We start from the raw sequence: 14,527 nt of genomic DNA on the forward strand, positions 1-14,527 counted from the left end.
AGGTACAAAGGTGAAACAGACCCTATCCTCAAAGAGCTTCTATTCTTGTTCCTACTTTAACTGATGAGGAGGCCATATAATATAATGGTAAACTCTACTAGAAGTCTTCCTCCCAAGTCCAGGTCTCTTTCCAGAGAGCAGCTATCTCTGTCAGATTTGGAAAACAATGCTGAATAGACTTGGGTTGAAGAAAGACATGTTTCAAAGAGTCCCAAAACAGCAAATAATCTTCCCCAAAATCCAGCCAAGCTGCAGGTAAGGAGCTTTTTTTGTTTGTTTGTTTTGTTTTCTTCAATGCAGAGTTTATAAGGCAGGATCAGAATTTCCCAACCAAATGTCCTCTGAGACTTAAGAATAATAAGTCGGTCTTACTTCCTCAGAGCCAGTTTGGAAAAATGGAAAGAAGGCTTGGGTGGTGGAATCATTGTGCTTGAAGCCCAGCCAGATGAGGAAGAGAGTAAAGGAACAGCCAGTACCAGGCTCAGGCTTCATCCTTAGCCTACTTGGTCTCTCCCTGAATCCCCAGTTTTCTCAGTTACCTCCAGAAACCTCTGCTCTTAACCAGCTCTTGGAGGGAGAATCCTGGAATTGCTATCAGATCATGGCCCAGCAGCAAGGACTCAATGCTGTAGTTCTGCCAAGTCTGGTCGCCAGGGGAGCCAATTGCAATGACAATAAAATAAAACCTTTGGCAGCTGGAAGTCTCCCCTCTGCGTGCTGGAGCCTGAGGAACAGGAAGCCAAGCCGGTCTTGACTCAAACTCCTTGTGAAGTCTTGGAGCTGTCCCATCACCTTTCCAGTATCCTTTTCCGAAGACATTTTTTTTTTCAGCCCAGCTGGGAAGGTTGTTACAAACTCAACAAAGTTGAGTTTGTAACTGTGGCCTTGTAATCTCCAAAAAGCCAGAGCTCTGAAATCTTTCCTTCTGGGGGTCTTCTGAAATGAATTGCATTGGATCAACCTTAAGGGACTGACTTTCTGAAAAAAGCATATGGCATGGAGGAGAACAGATCATTAAGCCAAAGCAGAGGACAGAAGAAATAAATTGGAGTTAAGAATCAAGAGCTGAGCAACCTCAGAAGTCACAAGATTGTAGGTCAGAGATCATAAATTTCAAGCTGGAAAGGATTTGTTTGGATGGATATGGGGGTAAGGAATTGAGGCTTTATGCTATATGTTCATCTTCCTTAATATGTTTTGCTTGAATGAATACTAAAATATCAGTTTATATTCTCAAGGCAGAGATAATCTAAGCTGAGACAGTGCCCCAGGAAAAAATCAAATAGTTTGCAAAGCAGAGAAGACAAAAGACCAAAAATGGGTCACAATTTTTCCATTTACTGGATGACCTGAAGACTCACAGCTCCATCAAGTGTATATTCATGAGGCCCCACAATGGTTTCTGGAAAAGAGTGACCCAAAAGAAAGAGTATATGATTTGGAATCATGGAACCTCAGCACAACTCTCAGCTCCCATTTACTACCTGTATGACTTTGGGCAAATCAGTGCCCTACTTCAGAGGATCATTGTGAGGAAAGGGTTTGGTAAGCAGTGCACACAGCCTGTAAATATGGGTTATTGTTATACTGATCAAGCACAAACCCAGAAAACTCTGGAGGTAACATGTTATCTACCTCCTAGATTCATAATACAGATTGAGACGTTTTGGGGGGACATGGCTAATGTAGAAATTTGTTTTGCTTGATTTATTTTTATGGACCTCAATTTCTTTATCTGAAAAATGAAAAATGAAAAAGCCCCAGAAGGTCCTTCCAAGCTCTGAATCTATGATTCTACAAAACTAATTCAGATAATAACAAAAACAGTCCATCTCTCCCTGCATTTTTTCTCTAGCTACCTCCCATGTCTGGAGTGTTTTTTCCTTGTCATCTCTGCCTACTTCTCTAATTCTTTTAAATTCCAACTAATATACTATCTTCTAAAGGAAGATTTTCTCAAAATCTCAATTCTAATCCTTTTTCTCTGTTAATTATTTCCTGTTTAGCATGTATGTAGTTTGTTTGTACATGTTGTTATTCCATTGTTTCAACTCTCTGTGACCTCACTTGGGATTTTCTTGGCAAAGATATTGGAATGATTTGCCATTTCATTCTCCCACTCATTTTGCAGATGAGGAAATTGAGGCAAACAAGGTTAATTGTCTTGCTCAGAGTCCCACACCTAGTGTCTGAGGTTGGATTTATATTCAGGTCTTCCTGATTCCAGATTTGTCACTCTAATCACTGCACCTCCTATATGCCCTTATTCATACATAGTTATTTGTTATCTCTTCCCCTAGATTATGAGCTCCTTGAGAGCAGAAGCTATCTTTTCCTGTTTCTATTATCTCCAATGTTTAGCGTTATATTTGATAAATAGTAGACATTTAATAAATATTTGTTGACTGACATATTTACATATGCTTTAAGATTTGCAAAATGCTTTGCATATATTACCTGATCTCACCACTCTGGGCCATAGATCTTAATATTATCCCCATTTTAGTGATGGGGAAATTGAGGCAGACAGAAAGTATATGCTCAGGATCACAAAATTAACAACTAACTAACATTTTATAGAGGCTACTATGTGCCAGGCACTGTGCTAAATGCTTTATAATTATGTCATTTGATCTCACCAAACCTGGGAGGTAGTTACTATTATTATCCACATTTTACAGATAAGGAAACTGAGGCAGGGGTTAATTGACTTTCCCAAGCTAGTAAGTATTTGAACTCAGAATTCTCCTGAATTCAAGTACAGCAGCACCATGCTACATGAAGTTTCATTTTCCTTTCTTTTCAGGGGATATGTCTCCTTGCTTTATGGGCAAGTAGGATCCCAGCTGGTAAAGAGAGCTCTTCCCAGAGTCCTTGTGCTGTAACCAATGTCAGAAAAGGCTTTGCCAGCAGCTACTTCAGCCCAGAAACAATTTTTGAGGCCACAAGTCATACTAGCAATTTTTCCTCTTCATTTTGCCTGGCAATACCATTGGTTCAGGAGCTCTCTCAATGCAACAGACCAGTGTTTTCCCTGAAATATTACTGGATTGAAGATTTAAGGCTGCGAAGAATTGTAGGATACAATCTCTTTTTTTACAGATAGGGAAACTGAGGCAGGTAGGTGAAGTGACTTGCCCAGGGTCATACAGCTATTTAGTGTTTGTTAGGGGATGGCCTAAGTCTAACACCTATTTAGATCAAGTTTGATTTTGTGATGAAATGTATTTCATTTGTATCATTGAACAATTAACCCAGTTTTTTTTGTTTGTTTTTTCCCTAACAGCAAGGATACAAAACAAGGATACAATAGCACTTAGTTTCTATAGTAATGGTCCTAGCTTTATCTCCAAATGTATACCCAGATAGGTGGTGCTGGAACCCCATCCTAGAGTCAGGGAGATCTAAGTTCAAATGTGACCTCAGACACTTACTAGCTGTGTGACCCTGGACAAGTCACTTAATCTCTGATTGCCTCAGTTTTCTCATCTGTAAAATGGAGATGATAATAGCTCTACCACCCAAGACATTTGTGAGCATCAAATGAGATAATAACCATAAATAAATGTTAGCTATTATCTTTATTATTATGTGCTTCTGGTCAACAAGGCAGGGTATGGTGATAGACATATTAAATTGACATCCACCAAGTCAAAGGGACCCCAACTCAATATAGGTAGATTTTTTTATGTCATTAGAGAACTCAAAGGAATCAGGGGTCAATCAGGTCCCTGGGAGAGCTTTGTTGTTTTGGGAAGAGGGGAATTAATCCTTATGATAGGGAAATGGAGAATTTTCCTAGAACAGTGTTAGAGGCAGTTCTTGAACCCTGATCTTCCCAACCCTGAAGAACTTTCTCTATTCACTATAACAAGCTGTCTCTCAATAATATAGTAGTTAGGAATTTACTTTTTAAAAAATAATTTAATAATTTTAAACATTTTTATGCCAAAATACTAACCATTTTTAAATTATTTATTTATTTATTTACATTTTCAGTGCCAAAATATTGCTAACAAAAAACCCTCAAAATTCATTCTGTTACTAATTTCCTTTTTCTGGGCCTCAGTTGTTTTATCTATAAAATAAAGCAGTGGGCAGCTGATTAGACCATCTCTAACATGATGAACAGGAAAGCTGACTGGAAATAGGGAGGTTGGAGCCAGGAACAGATGGGACTTTGACTTCCACAGCTGCCTCTTATTTATAACATGTTTTATTAACTCTGTCAGATTTACCGAGCAAAATACGACCATCAGGTTAACAATTAAAGGAACATCATAACCCTGTGAGAATGATGGAAGACTCTTTCTGAGTTAACCTGATGTGAAGTCAAACAGCCCTGTGATTAAAAAAAAATAATAAAAAAAAAAACTGGGGAATTAGGGGACCTGGATCTGAATCCTATCTCCGCTGCTTATTAGTCATATTAGCCACCTTGGGAAGAAAAAGGAATAAGCATTTGGTACGTACTTTCGGTGAACAAGGCACCTTATCAATATTATTTCATTCAATCTTCACAATAATCCTGTAAAGAAGTTGTTATTAGTATCCCCATTTTACAGTTGAGGAAACTGAGGCAGAGATTACAAAGATTTGCCTAGAATCTTACAACTAGTAATTAAAAAATTTGAGGCCAAACTTCAATTCTTCCTGACTCCAGCAAGTTTTAAAGCTTTCTTAATCTCAGGATTACTGCCTAAAACACACTTTGAATCTTTATAATAGTATGTCACACTTACAGTGTAGCTTATAAAAAAACAAAAAATTCTGTGCCACAAAGTGAAATGTTTGGTCAATGACAAGATGTCCATTTTCTTTTTTTTTCTCACATCAGTTTTTATTTCATTTGATTAAAAAGTGAATTTAATGGAGTAATAAATTATAAAATAAAATTCTCAAAACAAATCAAATGTGAATAATTAAAAATAAAATTATTAAAATACATGGGCATATAATTATTAGCAGATGAGCATATTGAAGTTCTTCTTTACTTTAGAGCTAAGATCACAATGTTCATAGACATCCTTTTACTGGAAAATTGATCAAGACTCTGGATACCAAAGTTGTCTACTGGAAGATAAGGTTTATTTTTCTGTGGAAGGACTTGGTTTCATCATTCTAAGTACTAAGGCTCCAAGTCCTAGAGTATGTGACTGATACCCCTCCCAGAAAGGAACCTGTATATTTAGTTCTGTCTCCTCTCAGAGATATGGAGACTTAACTCGTGGTAATTTAGGATTCAGTATGCATCTCCTTCTTGTGTAGATTACACAATCCAAGGCTTGAGAATGTAAAATCATGGTCTATAGATCAAGAAGGGGACCTTAGAAATCATACAGCCCAAATGCCTTATTTTATAGGATATCCATTTTCTTATTACACTTCTCTGAGTGTTTCATCCCCAGGTGACTGACCCTCGTCCTGGCTTTTCCCATGTCTATAACTTTTTATTAAAAAGGCTTTATATTACTCCTGAAGCTTACCTAAATGATTGACAAATCCCTTCACTTCTGTGGCCCTCAGTTTCCTAAGCTATATGAGGATAAGAAAGAATAAGAACCTTCTGGCTCTGAATGTATGATTTTTTTGTGTTGCCTGCTACTATGAGCTCCAAGCTCATGCAGACAACTGCCCTTTGGATATTTTAAATTAAACATACTGGATGTGTATGTTTCAATATGTCTAAAACAGGATTTGCTATTTTTCCCCCAAATCCTCCCCTCTTTGCAAATTTCTTTCCACAGTCTACCAGGTTCACAACTTCGCTATCATTCCTCCCTCACATTCCCCCCCCCCCCATAGCCAATCTGTCTTGTCATTTCTATTTTCATCATATCCTTCATAGATATCCCATTCTCTCCACTCAGATTGCCTTGGCTCTGGTGCAGATCCTCTGCACCATATGCCTGAATGACTGCAACAGGATTTTGATTCATCACTCCTCACTCCAGCACATCATCCTCACAAAATAACTTTCCTAAAGTTCAAATCAGGCTATGTCATCTTCTCCAACCCCCACCCCCAATCAATAAATTCCAGCAGTTCTCCATTATTTACAGAATCAAATATAAAATTCTCTTTCTGGCATTTAAAGTTTGTCACAATCTGACCTCTTACTAGCTTTTTAGTATTCTTAGCATGTGAAAATTTCCCTGGTGGAAAGGGTAGAGGAGAATAATTTGTCCCAATGGCCATGAAAGCAGGTAAAACAGTTGCTATGGAGTTTGGCTGAAGCTTGGTTAGACATCTGAGATGCCAAGGTCATCTCCTGCATCCCAGTCGATCGTCAGTCATCTCAACTGTTGTCTTATTGTACTTCCATGACTCAGGAAGAGCTGAGTGTAATTCAGATGCAAATCAAGTCATTACCTCATGATGTTACTGGTTCTCTTTGAGAATAAAATACAAACAATAATAACAACAAACAACATTATATTAATTGCTCCAAATTTATTCTCGAATTCAACTGTCCTGACATTCTTACTGCTCTTCACCTACAACAATCCATCACACAACTCCAGATCTTTTGACTGGCCATCCACCATTTTCAAAATGCCCTGTTACTTCCCTCTCCCTCCTAATTTATGAGGTTTCCTTCAAGATTCTTTGACAGGAAGTCTGTCCCAGTACTCCCCATTGCTAATGCCTTCCCAGTAAGATACCTTCTACATATATATATCTTCTTGTTTTCTTATTTCAGTTGTATCCAACTCCCTATGATCCTATTTGAAGTTTTCTTAGCAAAAATACTGGAGTGGTTTACCAAATTTTTTTTTTCTTCCAGTTCATTTCACAAATGAAGAAGCTGAAAGAAACAGGATTAAGTGACTTACCCATGATTAGTTATATAGCCAGGAAGTGTCTGAGACTAGATTTGAACTCAGGTCTTCCTGACTCCAGACCTAGAGCTCTATCCACTTAGCCACTTAGCTGCCCAACAAATTTCCTATCTACATAATTATTTATATCTCTTTCATTAAGGTATGAGCTTCTTGAGGGCAGAAACTGTGTTTTTGCCTTCCTTTTTATTCCCTGTCTGGCACACAGTAAAATATTGAATAAATGCTTATTTACTGATAGATTGATTCTATATGATTATGCAGTTGTAACAAAATACTCCTTTGTTGAATGAATGAACAAATGAAATGTGGTGAAAAGAGGACTAAATTTGGAATCAAAATACCTGTTTTTGAATCTTATGTGGAGAAACTACTTACCCTCTGTTCATGATGTCAACAGTGCTCCTGTTAAGAAAGCTAAGAGTAAACAGCACCTCAGTTTTGGAGGCAAGATATCAGGCTTTGAATCCTGTCTCTAAGATTCACTTACTAATTCTTTAGCCCTGGAAAAATAATGAGAGTTTTCTGAATTGTCTTTGGAGATTAAATTATTAATAATTTCTGTTGTTTGTTATTTTTTTGTAGTTAAAATATTGCTTATCTTAAATTATAAATAATTCCATTTCAGACCATAAATTCATTTTGTACAATTCAGTGTCAGTTCTGTGTTGCATATTGTTATTTAATGATGATAAGGCATATAACTGAGATGAAGATGGAGGATTATTGTCCCAGATCTAGTTCCAGAAATAGGTCCATATGTAGAAAGAAGCTACACTTCTCCCATGACTTAAGTTTTTTTTTTTTTTTTTTTTTTTAATACTTCCTGATTCTAAGCATTAAAGAAAGGTTTAGTCCTAATTCCCCAACTCTCCTATCTGGCTATAAAGACCATCGAAATATGCATTATTTTCATATCAAATAATCTGAGAGAAATGATTGTTTCTTTCTTATATTAGTAGCCAACTATTTTAGAGAGATCCAAGATTTTTTCCCTTCCCATTTCCTCATTCTCTACTAGGTCAAATCAGCTTGTGAAGAATAAGGTTGATAATGAAATTGGAATTAACCTTCTCAGTCTAGTCAAATCCCATCCAATTGGGGAAACCCATTGTGTTTTACTCTGGTTTGGTTTTGTCTAAATTGCCCAGGACTGGGAGTGGTTTGGGAGAAAGACTGACATGCTCAAATCACACCCTTTTGCTCCTTATGAGAATGGGTTCACTTTTAATTATAATATTCACTCTTATTATTTTCTAGCCAATCAGAGTTGATTGTCATCTGTCAGGCACACCCACTCTTCTGAGGCATCAATAGCTCCCCCTCCCCGTCCTTGATCCACCTTTTGGTTCATGAGAGACAGCCAAATGACCATTCTTGTATTGATTATTGCTAGCATAAATAAATAAATAAATGTTTATGTTTCTTGAACTTTTCATGCATCACAATTCATAATAATGCCGGTGCCACCATCTGATCTTTATAACACATTATTGACAAATTCATTCAAAGAACTCATGGTTCTGATTACCAAAATACCCTGCCTGCGTCCTTAAAAACTGTTTTGTTCAATTGTTTCAGTCATATTCAATTCTCCATGACCCCATTTTAGGTTTTCTTGGGAAAGACACTGGCTTGGTTTGCCATTTCTTTCTCCAGCTCATTTTACAAATGAGGAAACTGAGGCAAAAAAAAGGTAAATTGACTTGCCCAGAGTCACCCAGCTAATAAAAATCTGAGGCAAGATTTTAAACTCAGGTCTTTCTAACTCCAAGTCCAGAGTTGGGCCATCTAGCTTACCTCAAAAACCTTTAGTTGCTTCCTATTGGCCACCAGGGATAGGAATAGTGATTAGATCTATGATTTCTTTGGAATAGGAAACTCCTAGATGAGATCGCTCCCCCTTTGCCATCACAAGCCAACACCTCAGCAATCTATTATCTCAGAAAGTTGCCTAAATTGTTGAGAGGTTGAGTCTTTCCTAGGGTCACATAAGCACAATATATCGGAGGCAGGACTTGAACCCTGGTTTTCCTGGTGGTCATCCCAGCACTGTCCACTACAATAGGCTGTCTCACTTGCCCCAGTATATTCCAAACTCCTTAGCTTGTCATTTATGGCCCTACAAAATCTGGCTCCTATCTCCTTTTTCAGCTTTGTTTTCTTCCCCCACTCCCTCCTATATACTAGCCAGACGGTACATCTTATACCTCATGCCTTTCTCATGCCTCAAAATATATCAACCCAGTGCTTTCTTGCATCTATACCTTTGTCCATTCCCTTCACTGTGTCTGGGCTGCCTTCCTCTCACATGACTGACCACTGAAATCTTGCTCATCCCTGCAGTTGTTGGTGGTTGTTGTTGTAGGGCAAGTAGGCAGGTCGGGATGGAGAACCAGGTCTGGAGTCAGGATGACCTGAGTTCAAATCCAGACTCAGACCCTTACTGTCAGTGTGATCCTGGGCAAGTCACTCTACCCTGTTTTCCTCAGTTTCCTCATCTGTACAATGAATTGGAGAAGAAAATGGCAAACCACTTCCATGTCTCTGCAAAGAAAACCCCAAATGTGGTCACAAAGAGTGGGACACAAGCTAATAATCAACATCTTTGATGTCTCTCAGAACTCTGTGTTAAACCTCTTCTGTTTACTATCACACTCTATTTTATATTGTACCCTTTTTTAAACAAAAGTATTATTCCATCCTACCTAATTAGAATGTTCTTGAGGGAAGTGATCCTGGGTACCTGCCTATCTGTATGACCTTATGAGGCTCCCCCCTCTTCTAAATCTAGGATTTAAATTCTACTTTTGTGGGTTGAACACACAATAGGTGCTCAATATGTTTCTTGAACTCTGTGACATTGGACAAATTATTTACCTTCCCCCAGCCTCAGTTTCCCCATTGTAAAATGAATTAGACCTAAAGGTCCTTAGTCTTTTTTTCCTATTTCTTGAACTCTTTTTTTTCCCTGAGGCAATTGGGGTTAAGTGACTTGCCCAGGGTCATACAGCTAGGAAGCATTAAGTGTCGGAGGCCAGATTTGAATTCAGGTCTTCCTGAGTTTGGGGCTGATGCTCTATCCACTGCACTACCTAGCTGCCCTGTATTTCATGGTCTCCTTTGGCAGTTGGGGGAATCCTTTGTACTGCTTTCTTAGAATGGTAGTTTTAATTGAATAAAATAAAATATGTAGTATTCCAAGGGAAGCTAATCATATCGAAATGGAATTATCAAACTTTTTTTTTTTTTGCATGGTCCCCAGGTTAAGAACTCCTAGATTAGACAACCTTATTTGTTGTTGTTGATTTGTTTCAATCATATCCAACTTTCTATGACCCAATTTGGAGTTTCTTGACAAAGATACTGGAACAGGTTGCCATTTCCTTCTCTGGCTCATTTTACAGATGAGGAAACTGAGGTAAATAGGATTAAGTGACTTGCCCAGGGTCACACAGCTAAGAAGTATCCTGAGGTTAGATTTGAATTTAGGTCTTCCTGACTCCAGGGGAAGTATTCCATCTACTGTGGCACCTCGATGCCCTAGACAATCTTTAAGATCTATAAATCTTTGATTCTATGATCCTATGAATTTACTCAATTAATTTCAGAGACAAAGAAAGTTCTGAAATCCAGAACTTCTCAAGCCATTCCACTCCCATCCTCACTGACATTTCAGAGAACAGCCTGGGGAACAGAGTTGGGATGTGCTTCTAATCAATTTTATTCTCAAACTCCGAAATAAACAGTAGTTCAGAAAGAAAGTCACTTGAGCTGCAGAAGGAAATGGGCAATTATGGTTTGGGGTTTTCTTCTTCCTTTCCCATCTTCTTGACTCATTCTTCCTCTTCCCTTCTCTGCCTTCTGAGCTCCTAGCAGGGAGCTTAATGGGTAAGGTATTTGGGGTGGTGGTGAAAACACACACCCACAAGGGAAAGTCAAGCTTTCCATCCACTTCCTCCTGAAAGGGCTCTCTGAACCTCTTGCAGAAGGCAGCTAATGCGCCTTGCGCTAATCCACCAACCCGATAATTCTCACCGAGGGCCTGGCAGGCTCACCCCACTCCTCAGAAAGAAATTTATTAGCCGAGGCTGCGGGGAGAGCTCATGTTACTAAGACTTCATTACTCTTACAAAATATACTATGGGACGTTTACTAGTGTACCGTGAAGTATGGCCATAAATCAACTCCAGCTCCGTGGCACTTGTCAGAATAAATGAGCAGAAGGCCTTCTGTGCTACGGTCCCTGGCTCTAGTTCATCCTGGGGATTTGACTCCCAAGCTAATTCCCAGAATTTGGGAGCAAGAAGCCCATGCCCACCTCCTCTCCTACCCCATACCGCACCTCTAAAACATATCCAATCACCCAGTCACACACACTCACTTTTCTCTTTCTTTCTTTCTTTCTTTTTCTTTTTTTCTTTCTTTCTTTTTCTTCCTTCCTTCCTTCCCTCCCTCCCTCCCTCCCTCCCTCCCTCCCTCCTCTCTCTCTCTCTCTCTCTCTCTCTCTCTCTCTCTCTTTCCCCTTTCCTTCCTTCCTTTCTTTTCTTTCTGTCTTCTTTTCTTCCTTCCTTCCTTCCTCCCAGCATTTATTAAGGTCATGATACAGTGGAAAGAGCACTGATTCCAGAGTTTTAAGACCTTAGTTCAAATCCCACCTTTGATTCTTTCTACTTGTTTAAACTCTGAGTCTTCAATACAATAGGTATGATGTAGCTTTGTACAAAACAAGAACCTCAGTAGCATAAAGAATGGAATCTTCTGTCAGTAAAAATAAGTACATATACAAGAAGCAATCATATTTTTAAATGTCCCTTATTGCACTTCCTTGAGTTCTGCACCCTATATTGGCTATCTTATTAAGCACTTACTAAGGTGGACAACTAGATGACTCAATAAATGGAGTGCTGAGCCTGGAATTAGAAAGTTCTTAGTTCAAATCCATTCTCATACACTTATTAGATTTATGACCCTGAGCACATCATTTAACCCTAATTGCCTCAGTTTCCTCATCTGCAAAAGGTGTTGCAGTAGGAAATGTCAAACTACTCCAGCATCTTTGGTAAGAAAATCTCTTGACAGTGTGGTCCACAGGGAGCACAAAGAGTTGGGGGGGGGGGGGGGGGATGAGATAGATATGAATGAATGACTGAAAAAGGAATTGAACTTTGGAAGTGCAAAGAAAGGCATAAACATGGTTCAGTAGAGATTGCTTTGGATCTTCAGAATAAACTCCCCTGCAATTTTAAACCAGAATCCTATACTGTTAGAGCTGGAAAAGACCTTAGAGGCCATCTTATCCAAACCTTCTTATTTTACAGAGAGAGAAACTGAGGACCAGAGAGGAGCAGCACTTGGGAATGTTTGCTTGGAATCTGAGAGTACTGCTCACGTCCCATTGTCCTAGAACCCACTTTTGAAAATTCAGCGACCAGATCTTTACCACCCACTGCCTATACAGTCCCCTGCTTCCCACCCCCATCTCCCAGTCCCCACCCCCATCCACCACCACACACAAACTCTTTCTCAGACTGCATTGAAAACATTCAGCCCAAGGAATGCTGGCCTGGACTCACTTCCGTTGTGACAATCTGGAACAATCAGCGCTCCCAATGAACTTTTTATGGAGTTTCTTACTTTGAAGCTAAATAATGAGACTTGGCCTCTGACCAGCCCTTGAAATGTTCAAAGTGGCCTTCCCACCATCAATTAGTTAATCCACCCAGCATCCCCATGCGGTAGGTCGGGCCCCAGTTTATGGAAGTGGAAGTGGAGACACAGTGGGGTTATGTGATTTTGCCTGGGGCCGGGCAAAGAGGTTGGGGGCAGGGGAGGGGGTGGGCAGCAAGTCAACCTGACTAACTGAGCCAGCCCTTGGCCCTGACCAGGAGCAACTCCCGACTGCTTGGACAGCTTTGCAGCTGCTCCAATGTCACAACGTTGCAAAGTTGCAACCTGCTGTACCCTGTCCCAGACGATCCCCACCGTGTCTACTGACCTAAAGGCAAGCCCACCCTAAATGAATAAAACCTTTTGCTGTTTTTGCACTCTAAAGGGAATAGGGAGGGGACCAAGGATGCAGAGGAAGTTTGCAAATCCCTGGGCTCTGTTCTGGGTTAAGATAGAGTCAGAGAAATATTTGGTTTGGTGAAATCAGCCCTCCTTGGTCGAGAGAACCAAAGCATGCTGGAGATAGCTACGGTTCCATGGTTTTGAATTCGTGATTTCCAATTACCCATCACATCATATTAGGAAAGGAAAGGGATCTTAGGTCCACTCCAGCTAATTTTTTTCCCTTTTATTTTTTTGTGAAGTAATTGGAGATAAGCTTAGGTCACACACCTAGTAAATGTCAGGTGTCTCAGGCATTAGAAATTAGGTTCTACTACTTCCAGGGCCATCGCTCTATCCACTGTTCCACCTACCTGCCCTTTGTTTTACTTTTTTAAAAATATTTAGATCACTTTCTTAATATCGTGGGTTATTTTTGTAATACTAGGCATTTTATTTTGTGCATTTAAAAAATCGATTCTGAGAAGGAATTCCAAGGTTTCACTAGTCTGCTGGCAAAGGAGTCCACAATATTAAAAAAAAAAAAAAAAAAAAAAAAAAAGGAAAAACTTTTGTTTGGGTCTTTTGACCTTTCAAAGATACTAGTAGAATTGATCAAGAAATATTATAATTTTCTTTTCCAAAGAAAAAAGAAAGGGAATCTTATTTTCATCTTTTCAGTAATATAATAAGAAAATAATCTTTCTTGCCCCTTCCCTCCAAATAAGAAAGAGATGAACTAAGAGAACATTGTATAAATAACAGCAACATTTTTTAAAGAATGACTTTGGCCAAATAACACCATTATAGATACTTAAATTAACTACAAAGGACACATAAAGACATTATCTGTATACAAAGAGAGAACTGATAAATAGAAATACATATGGAATAATATACCTATTTATGTCTCCTGGTAGCCATCCCTGGTGAAGTAAAGGAAAAAAGAGAGGGAAAGAAAATTTATATCTGTTGTGTATTTAAAAGAAATGATGAATTGTACACTGTGGATTTGCTGTTTGGTGTGCAATCAGCTTTTTTATTGTATTATGTTGTGAAAATGATTAGTTTATTCCATAAATTTAAAAATATATATTTTTTCAAAAAAAATCTTAACAACAATAAAGCCTATTAAAAAGAGAAAATGTGAGCTATTGGTCTATTTCATTCAGAAGTGGCAAAACAGTTTTATGTCTTAATAATAGCATCTTGTCTTTAATATGGGACTTTAAGGTTTGCAAATTCTTTCCAAATTTGAATATTTCATTTGTTCCTCCTAACAAACTTATGAGGTAGGTGGTTTTGTTATTATCCACCCCATTTTAAAGATGAGGAAACTCCTGAGGCTCAGAGAATTAAGTTATTTGTCCAAGTTCATAAGACCATCAAGTATCCAAAGCAGAATTGGAATCTGGATCTTCTTGAACCTCTTCCCCGAAGTCCAGCACTCTCTCAACCATGCTGTGCTTCCTCCTTGAGCTGGGGCTCTTGCAGGGGCAATGGCAAGGCTTTCAATGGCATTTGGTTTTGATAAAATGTTGGGGGGGCTGTTGCCTGACACAGTTTTGTGTGTTTTTTTCCCTCTTGGCAGCTGGAAAGAGCCTGGAGATTGTGAGCCCTTGTTGCTGCCAGCA

This window comes from Sarcophilus harrisii, chromosome 4, assembly GCF_902635505.1.
Source record: "Sarcophilus harrisii chromosome 4, mSarHar1.11, whole genome shotgun sequence".
Taxonomy (NCBI): domain Eukaryota; kingdom Metazoa; phylum Chordata; class Mammalia; order Dasyuromorphia; family Dasyuridae; genus Sarcophilus; species Sarcophilus harrisii.